Genomic DNA, 20,924 nt, shown 5'->3' with positions numbered 1-20,924 from the left:
AATATGTAGTCAAATTGTTTTAGGAAAAGTCACATAGTGTCTCTCCTTTTTATAGATATGCAATGCATTATTAGCATATTAGTCCTGCTTTAAGGAGGCTTGTTTCAACATTCTTTTAACTCTTTCTTCCCAAATGTATTTGTCAATCGAAAGAAAACAAATATTTTGCAAATATTTAAAATTCAAAAATGTTGGAATACATAAATATAGGGTGGGAAATTTGTAGAGGTTTAATGGATCCTAAAGTAGTGTCCATACACAATTTTTTTTTTAAATTAAGAAACAACTTAATCTAACCCTTCTGAGAGTCAAAATGAAAACTAGATAATAATGACAGTACAATATAAAATTTATAGGGATGTGTATATTGTGAAATGATTACCATAATAAAGTTAGTTAACACCTACAGTAGGACCTAGAAATAAATGTACAGCCTGAAATTCATTTAATAATACATACACGTGTGTATATGTCTGTATGTCTGTATGTGTGTGTATATGTATATATTTGTATGTCTATATCTATTTGTGTATATATACATATATACATATGAACTCAAATGAACACATTCAATTAAAGAAGCTAGAAAGAAGGGTTAATAAGCCCCCCTCAAAAGATGCAAGAATTAAGGAAAATATCCACCAACCTTCATGACGGAATTACATTCCTTTATCAATTGTAACCATCGTTTAACTATGGATATAAGAGTTAGGCAAAAATTCAATTAAAGCATTCTATGAAAACTGATTGGATATATATAGCCACAGTAAAAAGTACTATATATTTTCTTATTTGTAATTTTGTATTATACATTGTTCAACAGTACAAGTCATAAGAAACTTACACACACACACACACTCTCTCTCTTTTTTCCTAAGAGCCGTTTACTGATACCACACTCAATATGCGGCAAACACGTAACATTACCTTTCTAAAATCTTAAAATTTTGGAGTTTCAAAACATATCTAACCCAAGGGTTTTACATAAAGGAGTGTTAACCTGTTCATTTTAACACAACACAGTTTCCTAATCTAACAGAAAATATGTGCAAGAAAACAGCATTTTTACTGGGTCAAGTGGCCTGGTTAAAATTATTCAACATCCTGGTTTGACAAAATTTGAGTTTATTCATATTTGTTTTGAATTTTATAAGACTCAGGTCAAGCAGCAGAAGCTTTCAGAAAATAATTTTACTTGCCCTTGATATTACCTTTTTTTCTGGGACTATCTCTCCAATCTGTTTGAGATCTTAAATATAATTGGTTGACATAATATTTAAACAACTGCCAAATCAACATGGGTCATTACCAGAAAATACATCATTTCTCATAAATTCCACATCTGTGTAGGGTTCTTCTCTATTAAAGTAATGTAACTTAATCCTAAAAGATCCTAATAGTTTATTTATTCACAGTATTCTGTGTATTTTCCAGAAAAAGAGTCATCAGGTCAAAAGGTACCCCCTTTTCCCTTTAGCGTTGTAGCCTACTATGAAGAAATACAGAACATCTTTCTCTTGAGAAAAGTTGAGTGTAACAATATTTTACTGGCAACAGAAAGAAGGAAAATATTAGTTTAAATCAGGTCAAGAGCATAAAATTTCCCTCAGCCAAAAGTCGTATCGAAATGAAATGAGGGAGTTCCTGTTGTGGCACAGTGGAAACGAATCCTACTAGTATCCACGAGGATATGGGTTTGATCCCTGGCCTCGCTCAGTGGGTTGGGGATCTGGCGTTGCCATGAGTTGTGGTGTAGGTCACCAACACTACTTGGATCCCGTGTTGCTGTGATTTGACCCCTAGCTTTGGAACTTCCATATGCTGTGGGTACGAAAAAAATCTATGTGGGAGTTTTATAATTTTGAAAAATAAAAGAAAGATGGTACCTTGACGTCGTCATCGGAGAAGTCCAAAAATTAAATTTTGTTCATGTACACAAAGTTAATTAGATTTAGAGATTTTATCTTCCCCAATCACCCCTATAAGAGAGTTAATCTACAAACTAAAATGTAAATTTATTGACTTAGAATAGTTGATACATTTTTCCAGTGACCACAGATTGGGTCTTCTCCACCCAGGACTCTCCATTCCTTATATGAAGATATCTAGGAAATAGTTGTTTATTTGGCAAACCAAAGAGAGAAGGACAGTTTTCAGAGATATTTCACTCACAATTATCTGTACTTATCAACTACAATAGAGACTACCTCTTGAGTGAACAGAATATTCTTACCTATTCGACTTCTTCTCTGGACAGTGCTAAATATACACTGCTAACTCTGGATCTTTGGATCATTATTCTTTGGGATCACGTACTTTGGGTGAACATGTACCTTCTTCAGATTTGTTACAAAGCAAAAGAGTCATCGTGTCAGTCCTTGGGAAGCCTATGGACAACTGAGACAAATAATTCAACTTATTAAAAGATTGTATGATAAATACTATGATTAGGACAAGCCAGATATATGGTGTATCCTGAGAAAGCTAGATAGATATTGGTTCCCCTTCATACTGATGTTCCTAAAAGTATCTGTTCCACTTTCCTTTGAGGGAAGTGCCATAGTTTTTGTACTGATCACTGTACCCCAGGCACAATGCAGGAGAGGACAGAGAAGGGCCTCTGCTGGCAGTGGTTACCCTCTCCTGTGCTGTCCTAGGCAGCTCAGCTCTGACCAAACCTGCACACCCCAGTAGCAAAACAAAAACACGGAAACTAACCAAACTCATCCTCTTTGAAAAGCAGTTTAGAAATCCTTTATTGCTATTCAAACATAGTCTTGGGTCTTCTCACCTTCTGATTCCTAGAAGCTTGTGGAAATAGTTCTTTTAAGTGCAAATAGCATTGATAAACATGATTTTCTTTTGACGCAATGTTCCTAATGACATTTAAGTCTTTTTGAAAATTGGCGCCCTTGACAATGGCCTAGTTGGCTCTTTCCTAATCCACCTCAGGCCATAACCATGTTTTAAACCTAAGGCTATGGGATGGGGGCCAAAAAGAGAGAGACAGAAATCAGACTGAGGGATTAAAGCAGGCGTTCTAGAAGAGATGATCACCTGTGAGCCAAAGTTTAAAAGTCAGGTGACAGTTACCTCCGTGAGTTGGTGAGCGGAGGGACCAACATGTCATGGAGAACAGGATGTACTGCTCAGCTTGCCTGGAACAAAATGTGTATGTATGGGCTTGTGAAGATGAAGCTAGAAAATCAAGCAGGATCCATGAGTTTACACTTTTCTGAAAGCTAAGAGATGTCACTGAGGAATTTTAAGTAGGATAGCACAATTAACTTAGAAAGAATATGCTGGAGTTCCTGCTGTGGTGCAGTGGGTTAAGAATCCGACTGCAATGACTCAGGTCGCTGTGGAGGCACACGTTTAATCCCCACCCCAGCGCAGTGAGTTAGCAGCTTGGATTCAATCCCTGGCCTAGGAAATTCCATATGCCGCTGCTGCTAGTGGGGACATAAGAAAGAAAGGAGGAAGGCAGGAAGGAAGGAAGGGAGGGAGGGAGGAAGGAAGATCATGCTGGCAACTGAGTGGGGGTCGAGGGACTGGACTCCCAGACCTGAGACCCATTAGGAGGCCAGGGTGTAGACTGATGTGGTGGAACCAGGAGTGAGTGGTTTCAAAAAATATTTAGGAAAGTCACTTTATAGGATTTGTTGACAGATTAAATGAGAAGGACATGGGAAAGGATTTTGGTTTATAAACTAGATGGATGGTTTTACCATTCACAGGGATCAAGAATACAGGAGGGGTGGAGAGGAGATGGGATGGTTTGGCATGCCTAACTCATTGGACATTTAATTTTCACTTTTAATTTTCCATCACATCTCAAATAGTTCCCAAACCCTCCTCAAAGAAGAGAAAGAAAAGTGACTCACTTACTAACAAAAGCATCTGGGAATTTGGAGAACTTTTACCTCTAAACAAATGCATTTTTATTTCTCCCCTAACTCCAAAACCTATCTTATTCTTCTTTCCTTCTGTCTCTCCATATCATGTTCTACTGAAAATGGCTTCCGAAATCCTGGTCATCTATTTGTCAACATTTTCATGTTGCAAATCAGAATTTATTTCATATAAATTGTTTCCTGAGCAACCATCATTCCTGTTCATTTTAGCTTTAGCATTTATATGCTTTTCTGTTATTAACTTGCTAAAATCCCAGCTTTCTTTCTTATAAATATTTATTATTTAAAAAATTTAATCATGAATTTCTTTTTCTTTCTTTTTTTTGGCTGCACCCACAGCATGTGGAAGTTCCAGGGCCAGGGACTGAACATGAGCCATAGCAGCGACCCAAGCCATAGCAGTGACAACACCAGGCCCTTAACCCACTTAGCCATCAGGGAGCTCCCCAACACCAGCTTTAGGACCCTAGGAAAGTTACCAAATCTTCCTGTGCCTCAGCTTCACATCTAGAACATATGGATAAAAATACCTGCCTGGTTGGGTTGTGAAAACAAAGTGATAAAAAGCACAGAAAGCATTAGAATCCTTTGCTTTCTCCAAAAACACAGCCCTTCCAAAAGATGAGGTTAAAATAATTTTGTTCCATAAAATACTGAAATCTCACTCTACCTTTCCTTAAACAGACTGACTTTTTAAAAAACCAAATAGCTATGTTGTATTCTAGCCAAAATATTTAATACTGAGGTGCCCAAAGGTCTTTAAAGAAAGTTGTATGTGTTAGTTTCAATCTCCTAGAAATTCACAAGGCCTAAGTAGAAGATATTTTATTTAGGCAGAAAAAAAATGACAATTTGTCATTTGCATGTTTGGGTCAAATCAGTGATTCTCACTTTGCTCTTCACCAATTAAAATTAGTTTTTGGCAACAAGATTCAGGGTTATTGACGCCGAAGCTGCTGGCAGTTTAAGTTTTTATCCATCCAAATTCTTATAGTTCAGGGAACAGAAAAATCCAATTTTTCCTCATATAAATTTAATCCAATGTAAGCACAAACTTTCAAGGTTCATTCAGGGATACTAATTCCTTTCATGTTCAGTTTTTCCATGATGAAGCTCTTCTTGGATGTCAGTGAGCAGGATTAAACCTCAGGAGCATGTGAGGCCATCCGAAAATGCTCCATTGTCTTTCAGTCTTTCTGGGTCACTCAGTATTTGGTTATCCAGCCTAATTGTGGGCAAGGAAAGCATGAATAATCAAATTGTACAGACAAGCTCTTGTATCTTCTTTTGGCTGATGACTTTACTCTTCGTCTCAAACCTTTTCTTCCAGAAGAGCTAACAAGGAAAGTAGAAGCTTTGTTCCCTGTCTTTGCTCAACTTGCTCTGCCCTTTCAAGGAGGTATTGACAAATAAGGTGTCTTCCCTCAAGCGTCCCCTTTCTTCTGCCATTAAGAAGTGGGATCAACAATATGTCTAGGTAGTAATTCCTGAAAAGGTAGACTTGCCTGTTCTAGAACTTTCTGGTATGAAAAGGAAGACAGAACTTGAGCCTGAACTTGGCTTCTTTTCCTTTTCTTGACTGTTTTCCAACAAAGGCTACTTTCCTCTTTCTTCCCATTATGGGATTTTTGGCACCTCAGAAGTAATAATGGAAATAAACATTTAAAAGATGGTCTCAGCAGTTTCCCTGACATACATGCATAGTACAAAAGGAACGCATATACAAGAGTGGATTAGATCTTTTTAAAATTATTTCTTCCATAATTCTCCTGGTTATGTTTTTTATTTGTTGGGTTCTTCTTTTAATTTTTGTGACCCCTTACACAGAGCTGTTGACATTTCTCAAGGTCAAGACCCTGTACCTCCCTTAGCCCCCCTCCGCACCACAGAGGGACGTGTATCATAGCATCAGCACAAATGGCTTCACCACAGCAACTCTGCAGAGGTTCTGCGGGAAAACTTAGGAAGTCTTCCTACATCTGCCTGGGTCTCTCATGAAACCAGAGGTCATAGATGGAAGTAAGCCAAGGGATATTAGGAACAAGAGGAAGAAAGAAAAGAATTGAGAGAATATACTAAGGACTTTTCACTGATAAGTGGGGAAAAAAAATCCTAGGGTAAAAATGTCTGCCTCAGGTTAGAGGGATAACAAATACTCCCGGATGAAGCAGTCTGTGTGTTCATATTCCTATAAATCTGTTGCGTCCTTTCCTGAAAGTTCGGGAGAGATCACTAAGCTGCTAGGGTGAACAGGGCAGAAGCAGGGGTCTTGAGGGGCTGAGGATAAACACAGCTCCTCCTTCTGCTTAAAACCTATCTTCTAAATTGAAATGATCCTCTGAAAAGATTCTGTAACTCACTGTTGTGACACCTAGTGGCGGGTAGCCATGTCTGCATCAGCAACATACACATTTATAAAACAATGGGTTTTTTTGTTTTTGTTTTTGTTTTTGTTTTTTTTTTTTTTGCTTTTTAGGGCTGCACTCACAGCATATGGCATATAGAGGTTCCCAGGCTAGGGGTCGAATCGGAGCTACAGCTGCCGGCCTACACCACAGCCACGCAACACAGGATCCGAGCCACGTCTGCGACCTACACCACAGCCTCACGGCAATGCCAGATCCCTAACCCACTGAGCGAGGTCAGGGATCAAACTCACAACCTCATGGTTCCTAGTCGGGTTCATTTCCGCTGTGCCACAATGGGAACTCCAAAACAATGTTTTTTTGATTGTATTTATTTATGTATTTATTTGTCTCCTAGGACCACACCCGTGGCATATGGAGATTCTCAGGCTAGGGGTCTAATCGGAGCTGTAGTCGCCGGCCTATGCCACAGCCACAACTTTGCACCTGAGCCGCATCTACGACCTATACCACAGTTCACCGCAATACCGGATCCTTAACCCACTGAGGGAGGCCAGGGTTTGAACCTGCAACCTCATGGTCCCTAGTCGGATTCGTTTCTGCTGAGCCATGATGGGAACTCCTGTTATTTTTGATTTTTAAAAATGAAGAAAGCTTACATGGAGCTGGAAGATCACAGTTAATCACCAGAGAACAGAACAGAAAGGCAGTTGTCTTTATCGCTGATTTGAAAGCTACATTCCTTAGAATTCTTAGGTAGGACCTGCAGACGTGGCTGGACAGAAATCTCAAGACCTTGGCAAGGTCCAGCACCATAGAATATCTGTGGTAGAGGCTAATGAAATAAGTGAGAAACTGTTTCCTTAGTTTGACAACTTGATAAGAGAAAGGAAACAAAGAGCCAATCTAAATAAAGGCTCACCTGAAAATTAAAGAGGCAAATCCACGAAATAAAGGCTAAGCTTCGTAGCTCTTGATGACAGGTGGCCTCACTTGGTCCTTTCAAATGGTTCAGTCTTCCCATCTTCTTGTTTAAGTATTAAATACTCTCATATGGGACGATGCACAGTACTGGCTGAACATTTCTACGTCCTCAGGAATATTCACCTAGTAAATACATTTAGACCAATTAGGGACTTAATAAAGTACTGCAGAAAATAAAGTGAGAAGAATCAAATTTTCAATTACGTGCCAAATTTCTATCATCTTCCACTCTCAATGGTAGAGGCAGCAGCTAGCTCAGTGAAACTAGGTGATTTAAGTTGATAGGACAATAATATTAACAATACTGTCTTGCTTTTTTTTTTCTTAACTACTTCATAACTTATTTAACCCATTTTCTATTGTTGGACACATAGTTCAAAATATCTTGACTGTTGCAAATAGTCCGTCATTGAACATCTTTGCACATAACCCTCTGTACCCAGTGTTGATATTTTGTTTTAAAAGTTTAATGGAATAATTTAAAATACACAAAAAAGCATAAGTCATATCCACCACTCAGCTTAAGAAATTGATCTTTACCTGAGCTCAGCAGTAACGAATCTGACTAGCATCCGTGAGGACGCAGGTTTGATCCCTGGCCTTGCTCAGTGGGTTAAGGATCTGGCGTTCCATGAGCTGTGGTGTAGGTCGCAGACTCGACTCGGATCCTGCATTGCTGTGGCTGTGGCATAGGCCAGCAGCTACAGCTCTGACTGGACCCCTAGCTTGAGAACCTCCATGTGCTGAGGGTAAAAAAAAAAAAAAAAAGGAAAGAAAAAAGAGAAAGAAACTGATCTTTACCCATATAGTTGGAGTCTTCATGTCTTTTTCTCCATCCCGTCTCCTTCCTTATCCCAACAGTAACTTTATCCTGATGTCAGGATATCATTCTTCCTCATTCCTTTATAATTTCACTCCATGGTGTGTATCTCTAAGCTGCACATATATTAACGACTTAATGTAACTTTCTCTGATTGCAGGTGTAATGCTTGCTCATCGTGGAAACACTGGCAAGATAACAAGGTATAAACAGAAGGATAAATAAAAATACAAACAACATTATTGCCTCAAACATAACATTATGTAATATGAACCATTGCTAGTCTTTTGATCTGTTTTGCTCCCTAAATACTTTACAAAATCAATTGGGTTCAAAACAATTGCTTTAAAAGGAATGGGGCCATTTCATTCACCAGGTGCTTTTGTTTCCAACCTCACTCAGTCCCCCTGTGAGGTAGGTGATGTATTTTTTTGGCTGCACTTGTGGCATGTGGAAGTTCCCGGGCCAGGGACTGAACCTGCTCCAGCAGTGACAAGAACAGATCCTTAACTCCCTTATAGGAGATGTAATTTTATCTTTATTTTAGAGATGAGGAACAGAGGTCCTAAGAGATGAGTCAATGTCTCAAGATCTCTCAGCTCTCAAGTGAAGGCACCAGAACTCACATCTGAATCTTACAGTGTCACCGCCATTCTCCTTCACTGAGATCGCCAAGGACCCAAGATGGCGCTTCCTTCTCACTCTGTCTCCTTGCCCTCTTGTGACCTCTTTTCAACTTAGGTACCAACCTCCATCTTTATTTTAAACTGATTTTTCCTGCGTACAAAAGTTGAGCATGGAGAAGAAATACAGTGTAATTTATGTGAGAGGCCACATCTCAAAGAAATGGCCCTTGTTTTTAGCGGTTACTGCTATCACCCACCTTCCTCCCTAGCTAAGGCTCATGTTCTGAGTATAGGCACAGCTTTAGCCTGATGTTGTCAGAAAGGTCCGTTTCCAAACTGTGCTTACATAGCTCCTATTTAGTAGCTCTCCATGAACATGAGCTTCAGGGACCAAATACACCAGCCAAAAAAAAAAAGAGGGATTTCCATTGAGATGACTCTAGACTTGGTCCTAGTCGGAATGTTAACTTTAATAGTCAGAAGATTCATACCGATGGTCAAAAAATTCTCTCTCTCTCTTTTTTTTTTTTGGAGCAGAGGAGATTTTATTATATTCTTTTTTTTTTTTTTTTTTTTTTTGGCTTTTGTCTTTTTAGGGTCACACCTGCTGCATATGGAGGTTCCCAGGCTAAGGGTCAAATTGGAGCTGCAGCCCTTGGCCTATGTCACAGCCACAGCAACACCAGATTTGAGCCGCGTCTGCAGCCTACACCACAGCTCACAGCAACGCTGGATCCTTAACCCATTGAGCGAGGCCAGGGATCAAATCTGCGTCCTCATGGATACTAGTCGGATTTGCTAACCACTGAGCCACAGCGGGAATTCCTATGTTCCTTTTTGAGTGGCTGATAAAAGGACACCATGAGGCTCTTTTATGTATCTTCTGAGCACCTCTTCTTTTGACTTTCATTGAAGACACCTGAAAACATTAATGATTCATCTGTCTATTCCCGCAGGGCTGCCAACCTTCTTTTCTATCACAAAAATTCTAGTCCCCAACTAAAGCATCTCCAGCGTGGCAGGTATGAGGAAGGCTCAAAATCCTTATGGAATAGTCATTTCCTGGCGGCGATGGTTTTAGCATACAGCTCCCAAACAGAAGCTGATGAGGACCCTGCACCACCATCCACCATCGTCATGCCATTATAACATGGGTCACGCTGTACAGGGGAACTACTGTACTCCTGGCACTGGCTTTAGACTCCTTTGAGGGAATCGTTATCCCCATTTACAAATGGGGAAACTGAGGCTCAGGGCCATTAATCAACTGGCCTCAATACCTTGTTAGGGAGAGACAGAGTCAGAATTTGAATGCAGGTCTGTATGAACTACAAGTCTGAGCTCTGCCAAGAGCAGCACATTTGTGAAGCACTTCTGTCACTTACACGCCAGGTACTATAAGCTACACAGAGGTGACAACATCTGCCTTTGACTCCAGGAGTTCCCAGTTCAGTAGGAAGAAAAAGATGCAGTGCAGACCCAATTGTGCCAATTGCTATAATGTGGGACTAGCAACATGTTGTGTGAGCCTGGGGGAAGATGAACTCACTTGGGGGAAATTAGGGACTTGAGAAGACAGAATTTCATCTGGTATCGCTACGGAATAGTTCCCATAAAGTCAATGTTATAAATGTAAGTCTAGAGTTGGGAGAGGGTATCACTGGTGTTTAGATAACTATTAGGTGGCTACTGCCAGTCCCTCTGCCAGTCCCCTATCATTCAGTTTTAAATAGAGCAGGGATTGGGTCTCACTTTGAACTAATCCCATCCTGATTAGAAATGAGAGAGCCGACTAACAACACTGAGGGCAGCCAGTGGAAAAGAAAGCTGTGGCGGGCTGCTTGAGGGGTGAGGGGAGCATGGCAGGGACCACCGAACCCACATACAACCATCTGCTCCCTCCCTCCCTCCCCGTGGCCCATGCTTCGACTGCTGGTTTCCCGTGCAACTTATTTTGCAGAGTATAATGAACATGTAGAGAGCAAATACCACTGCAGCTTTCAACCTGTCCATGAGGGAGGGAATTTGTTGTTCTGGCCAATCCAGGTCCTAGACCAGAGCCTGGCACTGCTAGGCCAAGTAAATGTCAGAGAATACTTACTGCATAAAGCTCTGTTGGGTGAGAATGAAGGATATACTGGCTAGTGTTGACATAAGGAGAGATGAAAAGAATCCTGGACGAATTGGACATGTTTCGCCATTTTGCCTGGGGCAGCCTCATGTGGGTTTTACAGGGCTATACAAGATAAACCCTGTGACCAAAACAGCTGTCCCCCATGAGTGGGTGTCACATATATGCAGCCTTTTCATAGGCCTGGGCCTCTCTGCTTTCTGAAGGCGGGGTTTCTGGGAAGCCTGGGAAACCAAGCTGTCTGTCCAGGGAGAAGCCAAGGTACCAGAATGCTGCCGGGTTTAATGCCAAGTGATACCGAGAAGAGAATGTAGGGTGACTCACAGTCGAAAACTGTATTGTGCTAACAGGGTGGGTGCCCATCTCCTGGGCGAGTGGGCTGGGCAAGCCTCTGGGTGAAGAATGATGCTCTCTACTCTCAACACGCCCTCCAACAAAAGCCCAAGTGAGCCTCCACCAGAAACCATCAGTCCAGGCCGCTCTGATTTCTCAAACAGATCATCAGCAGAAAGGCAGTGCTCATCCTCAACAGGTCAAGTCCACTAAGGAAAAACACTGGAAAGCCTCTTAGCACTGCAAGAACAGAAGCAGCCATGACCCCTTCCCATGACCCCGCAGACTCAGCACACCAAAACCACGGCGCCAGTTTCTCAGAAGGAACTTCTCAAACTCTTGTGGTCTTCAGTCCTACAGCTTGAATGGGGGTTGAACTTGAACTGAAGAGTAGGCAGTTCCGAGTTGGTGGAGTAGGCAGCAGCCCAGGGATGTGAGGATATAATGCAACTGATGGTCAACCCTTTGTGTTTCTTCCAGTGAGACAAGAGGTCTCTCGGGTCCCCTGAAGGCCTGTCTGTCCAGATGCAAAATCTTTGAGCACAAGAATGGTAGTCTTTCCTGGGGAGCCGCCTCTAGCCACCTGCTCCCTGTCCTCATGCTCCATGGCGATTGAGTGCCATGGGAAACTCACACGTGCCTGAGCCTGTTTGACAGCTGCCAGACACCACCAGGCTCAGCAGAGAACAGGCTCCCGTCCTCCAGCAGCCGTCCCTGTTTGGGGGGTCGGGGGTGTGGCTCCCTCTCTATACCTGGGCTCTGGAAGAAGCAACGAGGCAGCAGGTCTCAGGGTAAAACCCTCCCAGCAGGAGCCAGCAGTCCCTTCCACCTTGTGTTCCTCACTCACTTTCAGGCTAGTTATCGTGTTTGCCACGTGCTTCAAATTTCACAGAGGAGAGGACAAAAGCTCTAGCAATTGATAAGTTTGGGCAAACCTTCTCCTTCAGGTGGGGGGATGGAGAGGCTAGGTCTTTTTCCAAGATGGCTCTGGCTAAGATGGGTCTCACACAAAATGGTAAAATCCGCAAGTTTCTCTCCAGATTTTCCAGCAACCTTGGCATCCAGGCAGGCTGTGACTGCTGACAGCCAACTCCTCGGCCTGCACGCCCTTCTCTCCCTGCCTTCCTAGCTCTGCAGTATGAGAAAATTAGTAAGACGTGGTTAGGTGACTTCACACCGCTGGATGATACACTAGCTGCTCACTGCTGTATTCCCAGTGTCTAGAATAGGGTCTGGCATGTGGTAGCCTCCATAAATATTTGAAGAGCCAAAGATGGCAAAAGCGTTAGATCCCAAGAGATCTGTCAACTCTCTGGGGGATATTTGCACAGACGAATAACAGTCGTTAACACTAGTTAACAGAACAAACTACCACTGGTTAACTGCAGCTTACAAGTCACCTTTGCACACTCGAAAGACAGGATCTCTGCATTTCCAACAGCATCGTGGTCTCCTGGTTGACCTGCTTTTGTACAGAAAGAACCTCACAGATGACACCATTTTCCGAAACCCTTTTCCTTCTTATGAAGGAGCCTACTCTGCACACCTGGTCATCCTCCTCTCCAGCAAATGGGCCTTTTTGCTCTTTTCTCACAATCTTTCCAAGAGTCCTTCATGAAGGAACAGAAGAGGTAACTAAGCTGGGGTTTTTTGTTTTTTGCTTTTTCTTTTTTAACAGCTTTTCTGGAATGTCCGTGGAAGACCTTGGGCTTTACACAGCTACTCCCTGTCTGGGACATCTCAGGTCGGCCTCTTGCAGTTTTTTCCCTATTTTTCCTCTGTGTGTGTCCCCTCCGAGTATGCTGTGCTGTTTCCTGAGGCAGGAATCTGTCTGCAGGGAAGGTCTGGGAGGTGATGGCGCCTCCAGAGCTGCCTTTCTGGCAGCTGGTGACACAGCGGGCCCGGCCTCATCTGCTGCTAATTGTTGACACTTGGTCCAGAGGAACGAGTTAGGAACAGCGCTCTGCTCCATCAGGCTGCTCTCAGGTCTGGGCAGGGAGACAGGCAGTGACTCATGTCATGGTGGGAGTGAGCCCTGCCACCTGGGCTGAAGGAAAATGACATGAGAGGCCCGGAGAGGAAGCCACCTCTTCCCATCCCCCAGGCCCCCGCCACTCCCACCCTCCACCCCACCCCTGTCTATCCTCCAGCCACTCTCTCTCTGAAGCCACGTCCCTGCTCCGCCTCCTCCCAGGCTCCGGCCCACGGGAGATGTCTTTCTCCATATGTACCTTGCTCCTCCTCCTCTGTGCTTTTGCATGCCCTTCCCTCTGCCTCCAGTGCTCTTCCTTCAAGGCTCTATTGGTTTGGTTTTACTTGTGCTTCAAAGTCCAGTCGAATGTTTGCTCTCCTTGGAAACTTTCCTCTCCTCCCACTATGACTGGGAAGCCCTTTGTGCAAACCTACACTGTGGCACAGCTTTCGTATCTCAGTTTCAGCAGATCTGGATTACTCAAGGGGCAGGGACTGCCCTTGGTTCATCTTTGGATCCATTTTACCAACCAGGTGCAGGCACATAACGGATGTGCACTAAGTGTTCATGGGCTGACTGTGGAGCGGAGCGGACGTACTGCACCAGGGACACAGGACACTGGGTTGCTGGGTGGATGATCGGAGTCCAAAGTCTGTAATTCTGAAGAGTTTGCCATCCTCGGGCCCCTACAAATCTGTTCACTCTTCCTAGAAAGATCCTTGCCACATATGTGGTGGTAGGAGGGATTCTCTCACTGGTCTCCACGACAGGGATCGCTGTTTGAAGACTATGGCATTAGCAGATACCCTTGCCTGTCATGTCTGCGCTGTGGGAAGAAGAATTTATGAACTACCCACTCAGTGCTCAGCTTTACAATGAAGTAGAGGATCCAAAAGAAGGAGAAGATATAGTCTCTACTCCTGTGGACCATAAAGTCTCATCTGAAAGACAGTGTGGTTGAAATGAGAACTTATCAATGAACATGGGCCCACCTAAGGTTTGCTCCAGAGAATCATTAAATGCTTTTAAACAAAGAAAATTCCGCTTCTAAGTTCCCTGGATCTTCCTATAAAAAGCACTTGATCTTGAATTTCAGCAGGCAAGGTGGAAACACAGGACTGAAACTCGGGTTTTGACAGGTGGGGAGGATGAATGGAGGCAGAGAGTGGTCAAGATTCTTGGAGTAGCTCAGCAGATCACAGGAGCTAGAGGAGGTTGCTGCAAGTGAGAATAAACTAGAAGTGGGGGCCAACTTGGCTGTTCCCAACCTCTCCTAAGACTACACGTAGCTCTAGAAGGAGGACAGAGGCTAGAAATATGCCAGGATAAAGAGAGGCTGGCAACATGCAGGTTAAGGATCCTGCACTGTCACTGCACTGCCGTGGCTCAGGTCACTGCTGTGGCTCAGATTCAATCCCTGGCCCGGGAACTTCCACATGGAACCCAAACAGGGATTCTTCTGTCACTGAAGGCCGACATTATATTTGAAAGTATACATGGTCAGATTGTGTTTAGACTCTATTTGGCAATATTCAGTTTGTTGAATGTGAAGTTGCTTTGATGTATTACTTAGGCTCCTTGGTGCTGGTGATTATCTCTAGGCATTCAAAGAAACCAAGGGCCACTTATCTCCCAGAATCATTTAATCATTAATATTAATTAGTATTAATTATTTAGTATTTATCATCACTAATCTACTGATTTCAATTTCTGGTCTTGGGTTATCCATTGGACCTGCATCCAACAACGACGGATTGTATTTCTAAATAAGAATTTGTATTTTAAAATATTGTTATTGCTTTTTTAAAAATAGTCAATGTTCACTGCAGAAAACACAGGCAAACCCATGTATAGATAAATACACATAAAGACAAATACATATATGAAACTTATAAACTCACAACTCCAAAGTAATTATCAGTGACATGGTATTGTACGCTTTCAGTGTTGTCAATGTCTGTGCAAATGTTTTACTTATTTATTTTTGGCATATGCCTTCTTCTTTTTCTCCAAATAAGAATCTTTTTACCCTCTTTTTGCCTGGGTGGGAAGTATATGGAGGAGGGGGTGAGGAGGAAACAAATTACAGCGGAAATTGAATCTCTACTCCCTAGGACTAGATCTCCAGCCCTCAAGGCCTCCTAACTGGTCTTCTCTGTCTTAGTTCTGGAGGAAATTGGATTCCTAGGTCTGCTTCCTGTTCCCTGCTCTTCCTGCCCCCGATCCCATCCCCTAGTCCCCCTTAAGGGCGTTGGAGTGAGTGGGCTGGCTAAGTGGGGATACTGACCTCACGGACGCTAGAACTGATCCTGACAGAGACCTAGACTTCAGACAAGCTTTGACCCACATGTGGAGTGATGAATTCTCTGTGATTCCTGAGGACTCCAGCATCTCCTTCCTTGGGTCATACAGGTGTGCTGGGGCTCAGGGTGGACCACTCCAAAAATAGGCCACAATGGCATACGGACTCTCTTGCAAGGAAGTTGCTTGAGAAGAAGCCGAAGCAAGAAGGAAACTCTGACCCTCTTTTGTCCCTGTGAGCCCAGAGAATCAATCTCTCAGCCCTCCCTGCATGTGGAGGTAACAGGACACCCTTATGGTCAGAGGGAATTAGGCAGAGAAGTCTATACAGACAAACCAATTCTTTTTTTCCCCCTTTTTCAGGGCCACACCTGAGGCATATGGAAATTCCCAGGCTAGGGGTTGAGTTGGAGCTACAGCTGCCGGCCTACACCACAGCCACAGCAACTCAGGAACTGAGCCGTGTCTGAGACCTACGCCACAGCTTGAGGCAATGCTGGATCAACACACTGAGAGGAGCCAGGGACCAAACCTGCATCCTCATGGATACTAGCTGGGCTTGTAACCTACTGAGCCACAACAGGAACCCCAAACCATACTTCGGAGTTTCTTAGTTGATTACCTCAAGCCCAAACTCTTTAGATTCTTCACTAATTGAGCACCCAAAACCTGAGTTTCTTTGTCCTGTGATTTCCTCACAAATTGTTTAAGTCTAGAAAGTATAAAAGCTGTTTTGGCCACTTCTTAGGTCTTATTCCTGTAAGACCCCTGTGTGCATGCTCTAAAATTTATTTTTCTCCTGTTAATCTGCCTCATGTCAATTTTATTATTAGTCCATCCACAAGAACACAGCAGGGGTAGAGTGGGAAACTTCCTCCTCCTTGACAGGTACCTCAAAATGGTAACTCACAGACTCTTTCTTTAAAATTGAAGTGTAGTTGATTAACAGTGTGGTGTTAGTTTGTGGTATACAGCAAAGAGATCCAGTTATATGTATATATTCATATTCTTTTTCACATTCTTTTCCATTATGATTTATTACAGAATACTGAATGTAGTATTCAGTATTCATTTATTTTATATATAATAGTCTGCACCTGCTAATCCTAACTGCCTAATTTATTCCCCCCCCTTCCTTTTTGGTAATCATAAGTTTGTTTTGTCTTTGAGTCTGTGTCTGTTTTGAAAATAAGTTCATTTGTATATTTAAAATTCCACATATAAGTGATATCACATGGTATTTGTCTTTTTCTGACTTCATATAGCATGATAATTCCTAAGTCCATCCATGTTGCTGCAAAACGGCATTATTCCATTCTTTTTTATGGCTGAGTAATACTCCCTCATATATCTCTTTTTCTATATCTATAACATCTTCTTTATCCATTCATCTGTCCACGGACACAAAGGTTATTTTCACGTCTTAGCTGTTGTAAATAGTACTGCTATGAACATAAGAGTGCATGTATCTTTTCAAATTATAGTTTTCTCTGAATATATGTCCAGGAGTGGGATTCCAGGATCATAGGAAGTTCAACTGTTAAGAGTTGACAGGCCCACAGCAGAACATCGTTCCCAAGCTCCTCTCCAGTATAGGAATCCCTTCTCTAGCATCCTTGCCAGGAAGCACCCAACCTTGGCCACACATTAGCAGGAATGAGTAATTTGGGTTGTTTTTGCCACTCTCAGACACTCCAAAGGCCAGATAATTCTGTCTTTATTTTGAGCAAAAATCTGATTTGAAATGAGGTGACGTTATATAAAAGGCATTTACTTTATAGTGGTATTTTTGCCCTCCAAGATATTTCTATCTTAAGCAGCACCGAAAGATACACAGTCTTTTAGGAAAGGAGGAGGTCCAGGATACTCCTGAAACTACATACAAAATCATGTATGTGCTTATGTGCTCTTCCATTGCTTTTCTGGGAATGAGGGCCAGAGTTCTTATGGGATTCTCTCCACCCAAGGGGTCCCACAGGGTTCTATGCCATCTCTGAAGTGCCATGTTGAGTTGATTTTGTCACACGTAAAAGGAAGGCAGATGGGACCTTACTCAAGTCTCACTCAGGGGAGGCACAAAGACACCCTGCTGGGCGGCTTATGGCAGGGGTGCTAGGGCTTGTCTGTCTTCAGCCCAGAATAAGTCTCCCTTCCCCAAGTAGAGCCCAGCGACCGCACCACTCCCTTAAGGCCAGCCACCCGGAAACACGGTGCCACCAGAGCCTCTGTTTCAGATCCTGCTCTCAGTTCTCAGATGTGTCAGCCTGTCTGCCACAACTTCACATCCGCACTGCCCAGCTGTGGAAAAGGTGTGAGGGCAAACATCTTGCTTGTAGAGCCAGTGTCATGAGGATTTTCAGACAAAGGGTACAGAGGCTCAGGCTTTTCCAACTCATCACCCGCACACCCGGTCAGGAAAAGGAAATGACTGGAGCCACGTCACCCTCAGCGTGACTCTGCTCATCCTTGCTTCCAATGCACACATGCACAAAGGGACACGTCTTTCTTGTTTCATCAGGTAGCCAGCCCTATCTGGGGTTACATCATCTCTGGGTTGTCTGAGTTTCAAATATTTTCATATATTCTACATCCTGAGACTAGTGAGGAAGCATCTGAAGTGTCTTAATCAGGCATCAACATTCCAAAGGTGGTTGGTTAGCATCTGAAATACTCTAATTAGGGATCAACACTTCAGAGGGGGGTGAGTTAGCACTTCAAATGTTATTAGTGAAATCTTCACCACAAAGGGGGTGTTCATTAGCATAACGGATGTTTTCACTGGTGGAATGGATGGTATTCAAGTAATGCAAACTGGCCACACCGGGTCTCAAATAAAATAAACCAACCAGAGCCTCCACATATAAATATACTCTTTCTTTCCCCCTGTCCTGTGTGGGGTCCTTCAAGAGCTTTCATACCTATGGGATTAAATCCAAAACATTTAGCTCATCAACCCTGCATGGCTTGGCTGCAGCCCACTAAGCACATCAGCCACCCTCTCTTCCGCACCTGCTGGTTTTGTTTCAGATGCTTAGTCCCACTTGCGCGGGGCTTCCCTTCTAAAGACCTTCCGCGCGTGCTGTTTTCCTGGCTGGAAGCACCTCTCAGAGAGCTCTGCTACCTGCTGTGTGAACTTGCTTAGGGCACTTACCACTGCTAAGCCTCCACTTTCTCATCTATAAAATGAGGCGGGGTGGGGGTGGGGGGGAAATCACTCTCTACTATTTTACTAAGGACTAATGAGACCACGTCTATAGGGGGTTTAGGCGTTCCCGCCGTGGCAACCAGGTGCAGTGGGTTAAGATTCTGACTGCAGTGGTTCAGGTTGCTGCGGGAGTGCAGGTTGGATCCCAGGCCCAGCGCAGGAGGTCACAGCTGTGGCTTGGATTCAGCACCTGGCCGAGAATTTCCACAGGCCACTGGTGCGGCCATATAAGGGGTTTGACTCAGTGCCTGGCGACAGGAAAATGGGATCCTTGTGAGGTTATTTTAGTCACCTAGCTGACTCCAACTTGATCATCAAAACTCATCTCAAGTGTCTTTTTTTCGAGGGGGTTTCTCTAGTGACCATCCCACCCCCAAACCAAGACACTGTGTTCCTGCTCTAGGTTTTCCAAAAGTCTGGCCGACCTCTGTGGAAGTACATACTGTACTGGAGGGTGAATGTCTTCTCAGGTGTTTACCTAAAAACCATTAGCTCCATAAGGACAAGAACTATGTCCCCTCCCTTTTTCATGTCCCAAGTGCCTCGTATATGATACAAACTTAATAAACATTTCATCAGTGATTGAACAAGTGCATGAAGTCATCAGGGATGTGGGGCTCTCTGCAGAAACACTGGGGAAGGGGCTTTGAGAATTACCACCCAATGGAGGAAGGGCAGTCGGGGGAAGAGGAGTAAACCAAGCTGGATTTGGAAACTGTAGATAGAATTCAGCTCAATATGTGGGAGCACTTCTGTGACTGTTCAAGAAATGGAAGGAGCTGCCTCAGTGGTCGTTCTTTCTCCAAATTTATTTCAACAGAGGTTAATAACAAGGCAAGGTGGATTTACCCATGGGATAAAGAGTTGCCTATAAAGTTCTGCCTAACATGTGACATTCTATGAAAATTCCACATGAGAAATAAACTTTTTTTTTTTTTTTTTGGTCTTTTTGCCATTTCTTGGGCCGCTCCTGTGGCACATGGAGGTTCCCAGGCTAGGGGTCAAATTGGAGCTGTAGCTGCCAGCCTACGCCAGAGCCACAGCAATGCGGGATCCGAGCCGCGTCTGAGACCTACACCACAGCTCACAGCAACGCCGGATCCCTAACCCACTGAGCAAGGCCAGGGATCGAACCCACAACCTCACGGTTCCTAGTCGGATTTGTTAACCACTGCACGCACACGGGAACCCCAAGTCTTGCTTTCTTTACAGGCTTTCCACTAGGTAGACATTTTGAGAATAGGTAAAAAAAACAGATCTAATCTATTCATCAATAATTTTTTTTTTCTTTAACTGGCAATGCTGGATTAAACATTTAGCAATTTTTTTTCTGAGTTTTGGGAAAAGCAGAGAGAGTCATATTACCTTATGAAAGATGCAGAGGAAGTATTTATCTCTTTCGAGCATTTTTTTTTTTTTTTTTTCTTTTGTTGTTGTTGTTGTTGCTATTTCTTGGGCCGCTCCTGCGGCATATGGAGGTTCCCAGGCTAGGGGTTGAATTGGAGCTGTAGTCACCGGCCTACGCCAGAGCCACAGCAACGTGGGATCCGAGCCGTGTCTGCAACCTACACCACAGCTCACGGCAACGCCGGATCGTTAACCCACTGAGCAAGAGCAGGGACCGAACCCGCAACCTCATGGTTCCTAGTCGGATTCGTTAACCACTGCGCCACGACGGGAACTCCTCGAGCATTTTTTTATTCATTAATTTATAAATTTTTGTCTGCATCCATTGGCCAAGGGTCTAGAATAGGATAAAAGCTATGCCTTAAGACTGAGGTGGCTCTTTTAAACACCAAGTAGAATGAAGACCAAAAAAGCAGCTGAAATGTGATGCTTTGAGTAAAACAGGTTTGAATAGATTTGAGAATAATTTGGCTCCCTGTTTTGGTCAGATGAACAGAACCTTGGTTATATTTTGACTCCACGTGTGGCCACATAGATAGGGTTTACTGACATTCATCTCCAGGAACTTTCCTTGGCTTTAACAAATAAGTAGGCTATTGTTCTTATGAGGAACGTGACAACTGGCCACGCCTTGTAGATCACATCAGGAACACTAACATTCCTGGCAAAAGCCTGTGAATTACTAAGAGGCATCACAGCCATGGACAAAAATAAGTCATGGCAGGGTTTTTGCACGTATCTCATTATTTGAAAGCACGCACCATATGGTGCTTAGGAGACTCATGACAAAGCTCACTGAGTTTCTTAAAAGATTTCATGTTGCATAAAATCGATCAGATAATAACAGTCTCGATCTCATTATACT

At 43.3% G+C, this 20,924-nt stretch overlaps 1 long non-coding RNA gene across 3 annotated transcripts in view; it reads right to left on the bottom strand.

Annotated features, from left to right (window-relative positions):
- LOC102166141 (uncharacterized) overlaps positions 1-20,924 on the bottom strand; it is a 123,829-nt gene that overhangs the window by 3,094 nt on the left and 99,811 nt on the right. For 2 of the 3 annotated variants that reach the window (XR_014818023.1, XR_002336362.2), the window contains 3 exons: positions 8,066-8,271; positions 7,203-7,387; positions 348-2,397 (listed from right to left, as the gene is read on the bottom strand). This is a non-coding gene — a long non-coding RNA (uncharacterized LOC102166141). Of the gene's footprint in view, positions 1-347; positions 2,398-7,202; positions 7,388-8,065; positions 8,272-20,924 lie in introns of those variants that run through there. The other variant, XR_014818025.1, reaches the window with a different exon arrangement.

This window comes from Sus scrofa, chromosome 10 (genome assembly GCF_054392235.1).
Source record: "Sus scrofa isolate SSC_HxYL_T2T_F1_AM1 chromosome 10, Sscrofa_HxYL_maternal_Yorkshire_Landrace_v2.0, whole genome shotgun sequence".
NCBI classification, from domain to species: Eukaryota; Metazoa; Chordata; class Mammalia; order Artiodactyla; family Suidae; genus Sus; species Sus scrofa.
The sequence above is the reverse complement of the archived record's forward strand: the minus strand, read 5'-3'. Positions and strand labels throughout refer to the sequence as shown.